Source organism: Leiobunum rupestre, chromosome 7, assembly GCF_980474605.1.
Source record: "Leiobunum rupestre chromosome 7, qqLeiRupe1.1.hap1, whole genome shotgun sequence".
In the NCBI taxonomy this organism is placed as follows: Eukaryota; Metazoa; Arthropoda; class Arachnida; order Opiliones; family Sclerosomatidae; genus Leiobunum; species Leiobunum rupestre.
The window spans coordinates 4,204,585-4,217,535 of record NC_143390.1 but is presented as its reverse complement, the minus strand read 5'-3'; positions in this window follow the sequence as shown (position 1 = coordinate 4,217,535).

Below are 12,951 nucleotides of genomic sequence, written 5' to 3'. Positions count from 1 at the left end.
GTTAACCTCTTCTTCAAACTATAGTCATTTTCGTTCATTGAGATTTTACTTCAGAGAATATTATAACCATATAATATTATCGTAAATTTAACTTTTATATTTTAAACATTTGCTTTAGGAAAACGGAGTTGTCATAATTATAATAAACTATTTCCTTAAACGTTCAACAGAGTTTTTCACATAAGTACATTTTTTAATTTTTCCTGAATTCCCTTAAACGTTCAACAGAGTTTTTCACATAAGTACATTTTTTAATTTTTCCTGAATTCTTCTTCTTTTCAGAAAACCAGGACTTTCAAGTTACGATATAATTTTTAGATAGGTTAAATATATTAAGCTGTTAAACTTACCCGTAGAAAAGACAATGAACAGAATGATAAGAATTGGAACGCACTTAACAAATTTCAGGGTTATTTTACAGTTCATTGTGAACATATAGGGTACAAATACGACCGGAAAAACGAACTTCGTGAGAAACGTCCAGAGTGCGGGCAAAGTTTGCTGTATCGGTCGCGGTGAGGGCTCAACTACTTTCCCGCCACACACGAGCGACCAAAAATATATCGACTTTTTGGAGAGCGGAAGAAACACCGCTCGTCTCGACTGAGTGCTCAAACAGTTTTGTCTCAGAGACATTTTCTTTGAAGAGCCCCGACGTGGCCTCCGTCAGTCACGAGCTGCTTTGATTCACGATTTCCGTGGTGGGAGTATTACAAATAAATTAAATATTATTAAAAAAACAATCAGTTTACAAAAAACCGTGAATATTTCGGAATGACTGATTTGTTAAAAATATGCCCACCCTCTGCATTACTTTGAAACTAGTGTTGTAAGTCGGAAAATTTTCCGTGGAAAATGACCGAGTCCTTTAATCCGGAAAATATTCCGTATTTTTCCGAAAAACATTTCCATTCAATGATTAGTCTAATATTGTTTACAAATTTAAATTTAGTGGCATATTCGCCTCATTTTTTCGAATCTAAAAAAACCTAAAACTCTAGACTAGCTTTAAACTGATTAAAAATGTAACACTAATATTAATGTTTTTAGCAGGAGTGAATCACAAAGGAGTCTGGTTCGCTACCTTTCGCTGTACTACGGCCAGTGGGATTCTGTGACGTTGTAACTCGCGCGAAAAAAAAGCGCCATCTCGTGACAAAAAGCAAAAAAGAGGGAGAGATTTGGTCGTTATAATATCGTAGGCTTCAGCTACTCCCGAGGCATGCTGGGTATTTCTAAAATGGCCGGGCTGGAGCGTACAGTGTGTTTTCGTCTTAATAACAAATCAACTCAATGTAATTTCTATCTTCAAAATACGGTTTTAAAGAAAGAAAAATCAGTCAGGTGCAATTTTAAAGTAACTAAAAAAATTATTAAAAGCGTTTCAACAGATACAGACGGTTTGAAAATTCTTAAACCATTAAAAGAAAACCCTACGCCTTTGATATTGTCAGCTGTTGAACCTAACAAGCCTGTTGTTAAGGATGCCAAAACTCAGAGCTACATTTTACCATCTCTAAAAGACATTCCTCAAGTTGAAGTGCATTCTGTTCATACACAGTGTAACTTAATATTGGAAGAAACAACCAAACGAAAACCACCAAGTGAAGTGGTTGACAGCATATCAGATAGAATCACGCAAGGAAAAGCCAAAAAATCTGACTGTGCAGTACAAACTATTCCAATGAATACCGAAATTGATTTATCAAATTCTAAACCAGTCATAAGAAAAGTTATTGAAATTCTAAAGACACCCAAATACTCAAATTTAACTTTCAAGGTAATTTTTTTTCAATTAAGATTTAAGGTCTATATTTTGTATTATTTAATGTCTTTGAATACATCTTTTTATTTACCAATGAGATTTAAAGAACTGAAATTAATTTTGATTAATTTTTCAGGTAAAGAAACTCATCAGGGGTGTATTTGCCATAGAAATAACTTCTCCAAAAGTATGTGGAATATTTGATGATGAACGTGACCCCTTAAGTGTTACAATTAGTGAAACTGGAAAAGTGTGTGTCACTGGTTTTTAAAGCTGATAAAATTGGTAACATTGTGAATTGTGGCATTGTTGATGAAAACAAAGTCAAAGACAATATAGACCTCTTACTCTTCAATTCGAGCTCTTACAATATGGTATTTTGCTCTGGCTTAAAAGCTGCTAGCAACGAGCTACAGTTAACAAATCTGAACAATCCTAAACTTTTGAAATTGACAACTCCAACTCTAAGATTTCAATCTATTGACTGTACAGTATTATTTAAAAAAATTGCCCCAGTTAAAGGTGAAAATTATTTGGCCAAGTGTGAAAATTGTCAGTCTTTGCAAAGAAATATTTCTAGGATTCTGAAACGAAAAAGTGAAGAAACACCAACAAGGAATTTAAAACGAATGCGAATAAGTAGCAACTACCCAATTTCAAAGTTAACACCTAAAAGTAGAAGAACACGATTGAGTAAGGCCCAAAGTAGATTTCTGGCTGATAAAGTTAAAAAGCTGGAGGCTGTAATTAAAGAAAAAGATGTCACTCTAAATGAAGATCAATCAGCTGAGATGAAACAACTAGTAGTCACGATAAATTCCAAAACCCCTGAGAAGGTAGATGAACTAATAGCTGAAACTTGCAATGGTCTATCATCCAGTGGCGAAGCGTTAAAGAAAATTTGGAATAGAGACTCAGCGATACAACACAATGACGATACGTGAAAATTTTTTGAAGATCAAATGAGATGTAGAACTGGATCAAAACAGAACCGGTGGAATACGATAACATATAGGATAGCGTTGGCCATCTACACCCGTAGCAAAGCTGCTTTTGATGCTATTCGTGATTTCAATATTTTACAGCTTCCCAGTATCGATACTTTAAGAGTTAAGGCAAATAAATATGATAGTGATCCCGGTATTGATTTTGACTACATGAAAGACCAAGCCGAAAAATATGAAAAGTTTAAAGACGAAAAAAAAACAAAAGGAGAAAAAGTGCCTATTGGTGAAGGTATTATTGTATTTGACGAAGTAAAGGTTATAGATCAAGTTATTTGGAATTCGAAGTCCCATGCTTTCATGGGCTTAGCGATGACCGAAGAAGAACATCCAAGCTTACGTGATATTTTTTCAAATGTTAACAAGAAAACACCAACACCTGCCCAATATGTAATGCAATTTTTGTGGCGAGATATGACTTCTAACTTCGATGTTATTGGACCATACTATACCTCAAGTCATTCTGTTAATATTTTCTTTAGTATGACGTGTCTGTATGAAGTTCTCAGAGTTTTTGAACAGTTCGGTTTGTGATGGAGCAGCTTCAAACCTCTCGCTAATTAAACTAGCCATGGGCTGTAAAGGGGCCTTTGGCTATAAAAAAGACGGAAAGTTTTATGACTTTAATATTGAACCTAAATTTAAACACCCATTTTCCCAAGGAAGACATATATACTGGATCACATGTCCCACTCACGATTGTAAAAATCACATTGGACAATTGTACGTGTCTCGCAAAGATGGACCAAAGAAATTTGTTCGTAACGGGTCTGAATTTGGGTGGAAACAATTAGAAGATCTGTACGAGAGAGAGGAAGAGAGTAAAAAAAGGGATTATGCGCTCCGTACCTAGGCTATTAAAGAGTTACATAATTAGAGACAATTGGACAAAATTAAGTGTTCGACCCTCAAAAATTATGTAGCAACCTGAAGTATTAGCAGAATTACTTGACTTCTATGAATCCCAGGCTGGTACGAAAGAAAGTCAATCAAGTGCTTTGGAATGTTACCGCTACTTAAACGCATGCAATAAACTATACGAAACGGGTTTTTTAAATAAGGGGAAAATTTAAAATGAAGATTCAGAAATTTTGAAATCCATAAGAAAAGGGTACATAATTTTCGAGAAGTGGCTCATTGAAATTTTAAATGGTAATCCTAAATTTCAACCAAATAAATCTACCCAAACGGAATTCATCTCGTATCAAACCTGGGATCTAACTAGAATTGCGGTCTTTGGATTGGAAGGCATGCTTTCAGATTTTCTTTCAAGAAACCCAGATTATTTTATATCTGCCTCTCGAATAAATGGAAGTGCCGTGGAAAGTTTATTTTCCCAATTTAAATATGCTACTGGCAGCAAACTTTCTAGTATTAACTATTCTCACGCACGTAAAGCTGTTGCAACTAGAGTTAACATATCAGGAAGACACTCGACAAACAAAGATTACAGGGATGCTCCTTTGTATATTCGAATGGGGGAATTATGAAATTTTTTAAAGCTTAGTGTTTTTGGTTTAAACTTAAAGATTTCAGTGTTGCCAATGTTTGAGGAGCAAATATCCCATGGTCCAGTTACAAAATTTTCAGCTATACCACCTCAAAACGTTTAAGGCAAGCCCCCTACCAAATTTCAGCGCAAAACATTTTTCACTTTTTCGGAAATAATTTTAATTTTTAATTTAAAAACCCTTTAGCCCACACAGCCCAATAAATCACCCAAAATCCCACACATTGGCAACACTGAACTGTGTATAAAATGTCTTAATAAATTTGTTAATTTTCTCTCTGGAAATATTTTTTTTGCTAATTAATTTGAACAAAATACTTATTATATCACAAAAGATGGTCTATTAAATTTGTACTTGAGGCTCTATTGCTTATATACACAAACTATTTCAAATTAAAAAAAATTAAGTTTCGTACTTTATGTACAAAATACTTTGTCAGAGGTATTGCAACTTCACAAGCTATTTTAACTTTTTACTAGTTTTAATTTTATTCTTATTCTCTGACTATATTAAAAATATTGATCTATTAACTGTGAACTTACGGCTTTAAATTTTTTTAAAGAGCTGTATTGCAAAATAGGAACCTTATATACACAAACTATTTCAAATTGAAAAAAATCAAAATTAAAGTAAGAAATATCACTAAGATTTTTTTAGGAACTGTGACCTAAATTATTTCAAATGATATTGTAATTTCACAAGCTATATCACTTTTTACTATTTTTAAATTAATACTTATTCTCTGACTAAAACTCCTTTATGAGGACTCTCTTAGATAATCTACGACTAGTTTTTCTTATTCCACACTTCCTTGCTTCACGGTTGACTTGACTGGGTCTTGGAGAGTGATCTTCTAAATTCGAGCTTTCATAAAGTATCTCACTTTCTGTAGCTTTTCTTTTTCTGGTAGGTTTGGCTTTACTTTGAAGTACACCTTTCACATTTTTTTGACTAGATTCTGGTTGACTATCTTCTAACTCCAGGCTTTTATAAAATGTCTCTCTTTTTGATACCCCTTCCACTCTATTTTTAGCATGGGCTTGTCTTGTTGAAAGAGCCAATAAATTGTCTCGTAAACTAATGTCTGTTTTTTTCACTTTCTGCATTTTGAAATGGCTATTAACAAATTCTTGGATTCTGCAGTGGACCATTTTACGAAGCCAGATTTTAAAAAACATTTCAGAAATTTCAGGACTCACTTGTACCTTTTCTTTAATAATGCCTTCTTCATATAAATCTCTTAACTCATCTGCTAACCCGAACACATGGTCACTCGCAATTTTAATCAAATTCACCCCATATTGTTTAAGGCCCTTTTCATTGGTGTATTTTCTCGTTTCATCGTTTACTTTTGTTATTAAGGGTAAAAAGCCGAGCTTAGGGAATAGTGACCCACCTTCATCTCGTGTTTTCTGTTCTGTCGGAAGATGTTTTCCTTTCTCATCTTTGGTCATTCTAAGTAAAATGGTCATTTTAAACAGCTGATGCTGCTCAATGACTTGAAGTGTTGAGAGGTTTTTTTCTTGCCTTTAAAAGCCGCTCTACGAATACCACCAAGACCTCCACCACCAAGCCTCAATAAAGCGCTCCGACTTTCATTTTCAAGATGAGTTTGCGTATCAATTTTTGTGTCAGTCCACTGTTGTTGTTGATCAACAAGTTGGCCACATTCAAATACCTTGCTTTTAATAAAATACAACACAGATTGTACCTCTTTAAATGGAACATGGGAGAAATTGTTTTTGAAGGCTTCGCAGTAGGCTTCTAACAATGATGATGATTTTTCGTGATAAGTAAATAGGAACTTAGCCATTGCAAATTTAGTCCGTTTAATGGGTTGTTGAGTATCACAGACAGTAGCCGTTTTCGAAGAATTTTTCTTCTTTATCTTTGGTTCTGGAAGTTCATCCTTGATCGTCTCACTTTTTATTTTTTTGTAATTGCATATTAACTTGAGAATGAATTCCAAAATTTGGGGTGAGGTACGGTCTTTTATACACTTGATCACTTCGCGAGCCTCATTTCGTTTTTCTTTTTCAATTTCCCTCTCCAAATATGTTAAAACTACATCTAAATCCATTTTATGATTGATATGGGAGATATAAGCCAACTATAAGCAGACGATGCTCGAACTAACTAAGGGGAGGAGTCTAATGATGTCCCAGAATGCAACGGTAGAAATTCTCGTGCTTCGATTGGCTTAAATGTTTAGTACAAATTCGGGCATTTAGCGGCGCTATAAACGGAAAAATTGAAATTTTAGGCGCGTCACAGAATCCCACTGACCGTAAGACAGCGAAAGGTAGCGAACCAGACTCCTTTGTGATTCACTCCTGTTTTTAGTATATTTACTGTTATTAGACATTTTATATCGATAAAAAGTTTAAAAATTAAAAACCCTATAAAAGTAATTTGTTTCAATTATTTATTTTTCCGATTGGCGGAAAATTTTCAGCATTTTATTTTTCTGGAAAATTAATAACACTATTTGAAACTATTTTTCTTGAATTTTAAAGGGCTAAGCCTAATTGCGTAATGAGTTTGGTCCTATGCAAAAATCCAATTTACCATACAGATCAGGGCTTCAATGTAAAAGTTAAAAGAGCTTCCACGAAGAGCGCGAACAAACGCCAGTAATATTAATTCAAGATCCATTACTATATTACAGCTAGGAGCAACAAACACAACACCCCACACAAGGAGAACGCAACCCGTCAAAAGTCGTGGATTTTCTTGTGTACGTTTTTCATTGGCTAGACATTTTAGCGCCTGCTGCCGTCGGAAGGGGAAAATTCGGAAATGGTCTCCCCCCCACCCGTAAAACGTTCAGCGTAAAGGCTCGTGACGCTCGTCTAATGAAAATCGTACACAACCCTTCGTTTTGAGGACACGCCCATTTTTCAAACTTATAGTTGGACTATCTCACAGAAGTTCACTTAGATAAGCACTTCATTTGAGTTCTTTGTAGAGCTGCTATTGTAACCTACTGCGCGTGCGTCGTACGAACTATGGAGGATCCATTTAAAAATGAATAGCAGTCCCGGCAAATTCCACTTTAAGAAGTGCAGATGTCCACCCACTGTTACTTCAACAGTCAAGAGCTTTATCAAAAGCAAGTTCGGTATGAAGACCACCAAACAGAACAACAAAATAGTCTTCCCCAAATATAATTGGCCTTTTTCACCAGATTACTTTCGCTATTTCGATGGGTGCTGCATTAAGTACATCGCTGTTCCGTGAAACAAGTATTTTGCAGTCGTTGAACTACGACTGTGTTCAGTAGAATCCACCCCAGCTGTGGTAAATAACCCTTTTTTCCGTTTCGGAGTATACACAACCTGCATGCTCTTCCTCAAAAAGAGTACAAACGGCGTTACCGATAGGAGAAGACGTTTGATTCAGTTTATCATAAAACCTGCAAATACCAAGACGGTGAAGAGCATCGACCCACTCTCGTCTATGGGTCAAAGCTTGTACTTTAATGTAATGTACATTAAGAGTGGAGTTTGGTTTTGGCTCTTGGTGTGCTCATTTATCTTGTTTCTAACCTGTTTGCGGTTTTTTGTATAGGCTGTGCGATAATACTTCTGGATGTGTAGGAGTCTAAACTTTCGATTCTTTGTGCATCTACCATATTTGTTTTATCTTGAACTGTAAGTTCGTCGTCAAAAAGTGCAAATGACACCAACTCTTCATACAAGTACCATAAATGGCCAAGTATTGTTTTCATGGCGACTTTGGCTATAGTTTGGTTTATACTTTCAAAGGATGCAAGGTCTTTTAATAATTGTAAGTCGTTTCTCGGTGCCGAATACCCAACAGGGGCTTGAAACCAGTATTTTATATATATGATGACTGTGAAAATACATATCTTTCACTGCTTTCTCTTCCCTTTTCATCGGTTCAAACTGATGTTTAAATAGGAAAATCTTCAAGCAATACATAGCTTTAGCCATCCATCTAGCACTGTGAAGACCAGCAGGTCTCCTAAATGAAACTCCTTTTTCGGGAATTCCTCCCAAATAAACGATCGAAAGATTCAGCAACTCTTTATAGTCATCTCGAGGTTGATATACTAGAAGTTGTTTTTGAGCAAAGGAAATCCGGTCTGCAGCGAAATTTTCTATGATTTTTGAAGACGTGGTATCATAATTTACGGTTTTATAGTCACTTTGATCAATTTTATGCCAGTTCTTCTTAAACCTTTTAAACAATTGGATATCAGGACCACTAGACGGACCGAGCGATTGACTCACTACAGCTTCTAACATAATTACCAATATATGATGGCGACAAGCCAACCAAAGCATGTCTTATTCAATTTTTGCTCCAGAAGAACACAAGCTCCATTTCTCAAACCTGTGTTTAGAGCTGTTGTGTCAAAACATAAACATTTCACTTTATAGCTCAAGCCCCATGAATTTTTTGTTTCGTAAACAGCTGACGCACATGCTTCACCGGTTCCACGATCCAATTTTCGAACCGCTAGAAGCTGATCGATTCTAAGTCCTTATACTAAAATTGGCAGACGATCTACAGTTTCATGACCACTTATATCTTCATTTAACTTGCCATCCCAATGAATCGTTAAGGGCAAATCAGGTTTGAACTCCTTTTAAAGAGACTCTGCTATTGATTTTCGATTTTCCAAACGCTGTCGACGAATAGAAGATCTATTAACATTAAACTCTTAAGGGTCACAACCTGCACTTTTCAAAGTAGATGCTACAACCACAGCAGTTTTTCTATCACTTAATTTAGAAACATCAAGGCTAGCAGCTAAGTGGCTATTAATTATGTCTTTTCGAGCTCGTTTTTGTGGCGGTTGCACTTTTGAAACTTCTAATAAGACTTCGAAATCAGATCCACTATTTTCTTCGCTGCTGAACGATGAAGAAAGTAAGCACTTTTCTGTCATAGCCGACATAATTCTGTTTTCAATTTCGCGCATTTTTTGGAGGCGTTCTGCTTTCTTTTTCAATTGATCACTTTTTCTTAAACTATTTTTATCTGCTGAACCAATTTAACCCTGGTGATCTTTCTGTCGTTGTGCTAATAAAAACTTTGTCTTCTTCTATAGTCATAATGTTTAAAGCTTCAGAATGGGCAATTTCAACAAACAAATCTTCTAAATTTGTTTTGCCACTCTTGTTCTTTTTTCTTTACTGCTTCCGAACGTTTTTTCTTGTTATCTTTATTTTTTTTTCAGATTTTGCCACTCTTTGAAGTGTTTTTCTATGTTACTAATTACATGTTTTTTCAGTCTTGTTGGTATACTAGCTTTGACCCACAAATTCATCACTTCACATGGAGCCGCAGTCGCAGAATCTCGAACGGTTTTATTTTCTTAGTTTTTGTAGTAAAAAAAATAAACGTAATACTTCACCAATAGAAGGTAACTTTGACTGATGCAGATTTGGTGTTGATTGGACGATAAGCCAAATATTGGTTTTATATCTAGTTTAAATACTCCCGCCAGTACTTGTGAATTTAAGGTTTCAGAATCAAATTAATTCTTCTTTAACGCTTTCTATTGTATTATTTATATTCAAAATACCGAAATCACCGACTAAATGCTATTTAAGGTAGCTAGTTTCGTGATATTTACCACCATCGTGAATTTTAAACTTTCCCCTAAATTCATATCTTACACAAATACACTTGAGTATAAATGAACGTTCAAAAACCCAATTAATTAGTAACGTTTTAAATTTCAATGGCATCCGAAATGGACGAACACGAAACCTCAAACTACAGGACTCCATGCAATTTTGTAATTTTTAAATGAAAATCGATTGGATTGTTAAAGGAATATCTTGTTAAAAATTGTTTTTAATGATTAATGGTTAAAAATATTTTTCAGTAATGCAATGTTGTTTCCCTTTCACGGGGTTTGACTTACATTCAGACAATGACTTGTGAAATAAATAACAATAGGTTACTTAAGCTTGAAAACACATCTACAGTTATACCCCAAACTAGGGTAAAATGGAAAAATTATAGACACAATTGTGAATAGTAAAGTATTACTTAAATTATACGGATAATGAGAGCTGGTTCACTAAAACAATTCGTAAAGTCGCCCAAAAATATTTTAGACGGTCATCTTCTGGTAAAAGCATAAGTTTATGATACTTCTAAGTAGTCAAATGCTGCCTATGTCGGATATGCTTGTCCATACCTATACTATCTTCGCACTGTCGGTCAACGTAGCCTTAGTTTAAACCTGAACTTCCGAAGCCGACGTTTCTCTAATACCATTTGGGGCAAGGCTAGCTTGAACTGCCACAAAAGAGAAAAAACATAGGGAAAAACAGGTTTTTCTATTGGTTTATTTTTCTCATGTGATTAACTATAACGTCATGGATATTGACTAATGAAAATTGCCGACATTTTTAGCGTGCGAATGGGAGCGATGTTTCTCAAGTTATAATAATTTTACTATGGCTAATATGTGTGTTAAACACAATCAGTGCAATCTTGCAGCTGAAAGAGGATTTATATTGAGTTGGAAGCGTTAGAAAAATCATCCTCGGTTGATCTTTAACGAAAGCCACTCAAACGCTTGCGGTAAAGTTTGTAGAGCCAAGGCTTATAACTGGTAAGTAAACTTTCCTTAATGATATATAGCATTAAACACTTTCTTTAATCTCTCATCCATAGTTTTGGCTCTTTAATTCCCTTTCAATATAACTTCCTAAAATTATCGTAAAGAACCCTCTTTTCCCTTCCACCCCACTATGCTCCGTCTAGTAAAATTAGCTCTTCCCAATATAGTTTCATTCTCGACCACACAGCAGCGCTGGCTAAATTTTTAAGTATAAAATAACGTGCTGCTTCGAAAAACAATTACTTGGAGTCTAAATGATAACAGCTATGGCGAATTTCCTTAACTCTGAAAACGCGGATAGGCATTTGATGTACGGATGGGCCCATAGTAATAGTTTAGAAGCGAGGCAGTTAAACTAGGAGCAATACCCCGATAGAAGATTAACAGATAGACGCACGTTCGAAGCCGTCGATTGACATTTACGAGAGCGTGGTCATATTCAACCAGCAAGTAATCGTGAAACGACGGAAGATGTTCCAGACCTTTTCTTTTAATCATTTCTTCATCGCTTTGAATCTACCAAAAGTAGTACTTACTTCCATTTATTGATAAAAATATATAGAGTTAATAATTAAATATACGTAGGTGCTTACCAATTTCGACTATGACCCCGAAAGAAGTACCCGGCAAGTGGGAAGGCAAATGGGTGTGATTCACGTCATAGTGTTGGTGAATACTTTTTGGTCATCAGTATCACCCTTTCCCTCTGCAAAAGGTCCATTCTCTGAATCGAAGAAGGCTATCCTAGGCGAGTTGAGTTTTACCAGTGGTTTATGGACAGAGTCGCTAAAGATCCGCAGTTTCTGCCTATAATCCTAACGGCTGATGAAGCCAATTTTTCCCGTGACAGCATTATCAATCTGCACAAAAACTATCAGTGGAGTCAAAGAAATGCTCACGCGTTAACTGTTAGATCATCCCAACAGCAATTTAGCCCTAATGTCTGGTGTGGAATAATTGTTGATAGCACTTTACTTGGAACGATCTTTTTTCCTCCCAGGCTAAATGGTCAGGAGTATTTACGGTTTAGATGAGATACTTTGCCAGAATTACTGGAAAACGTACAATTAGTAAAGTTGAGGCGCATGCGGTTTAAGCACGATGGTCATTTTGAAAAAGAAATGTAATTAAATGAAATTTTTACGTGTTTTTGGACATTTGAAGATTAAAAATGTCCCAATTCAATTAACCTTTCATTTAAACAACGGTCACACTTTGAAACACCTTCGATTTACGTAATATGTACTTACCAAACTTATCCTACCTATTCTAATTTAATATCGCACATTTGATGCTAGTGATCGATTTACGTAATATGTACTTAACAAACTTATCCTACTTATTCTAATTTAATATCGCAATTTTGATATAGTGATCGTTTTATTATCTTTTTCACAAGAAAACCAATGTTTTGTTTAAGACAACAATTGGGTCCAAGAGATAATGGAAGTTGCATATTTGGCAGTTTTTTGACGTTTTGGAGGCCGATTTTGGGGGGCCAATTACTCGGAAGCAATACATTTTGGGAACCATGTTCATTGACATTTTCGACTACTTATGACCCAACTAACACGTCACTTAATTTTTTGACATGCTAAACACCATGTATATAAAAACATGGTTTTAATCGTTGTCGTTAAATTCTATGGAAACATTAATGTCTGCCTCTAGTACATTTCTCTTACGTCCTTTGCATAAATTATCTAGTTTTCTCGTTATTTGCTTTATGCACGAACATATAAATATGTAGAAAACATATCGACGACAGTGGTTGAGACGTCTCAAGAGCTTTGCGTATCCCCAAAAGGATCATATCTTACTTCAGTATGTAGGATGTATCATAGCAAGTTCTTCATACTCTTTTTACGTCAAATTTATTACCGCTCGATGAGTAAGCGAGCAATTCCCGTAGAAAGAATTTGTTAAAGAGATTATACCTACTCAACAAAGAGTCACATTAACTCAAAATTCAGTTAGTGGTACATAAATCCGTGGTGAATTTACCACATATAAATGTTAATATAAATTAAAAAATAGTTGTTTTTCTGTGAATTAATTGAA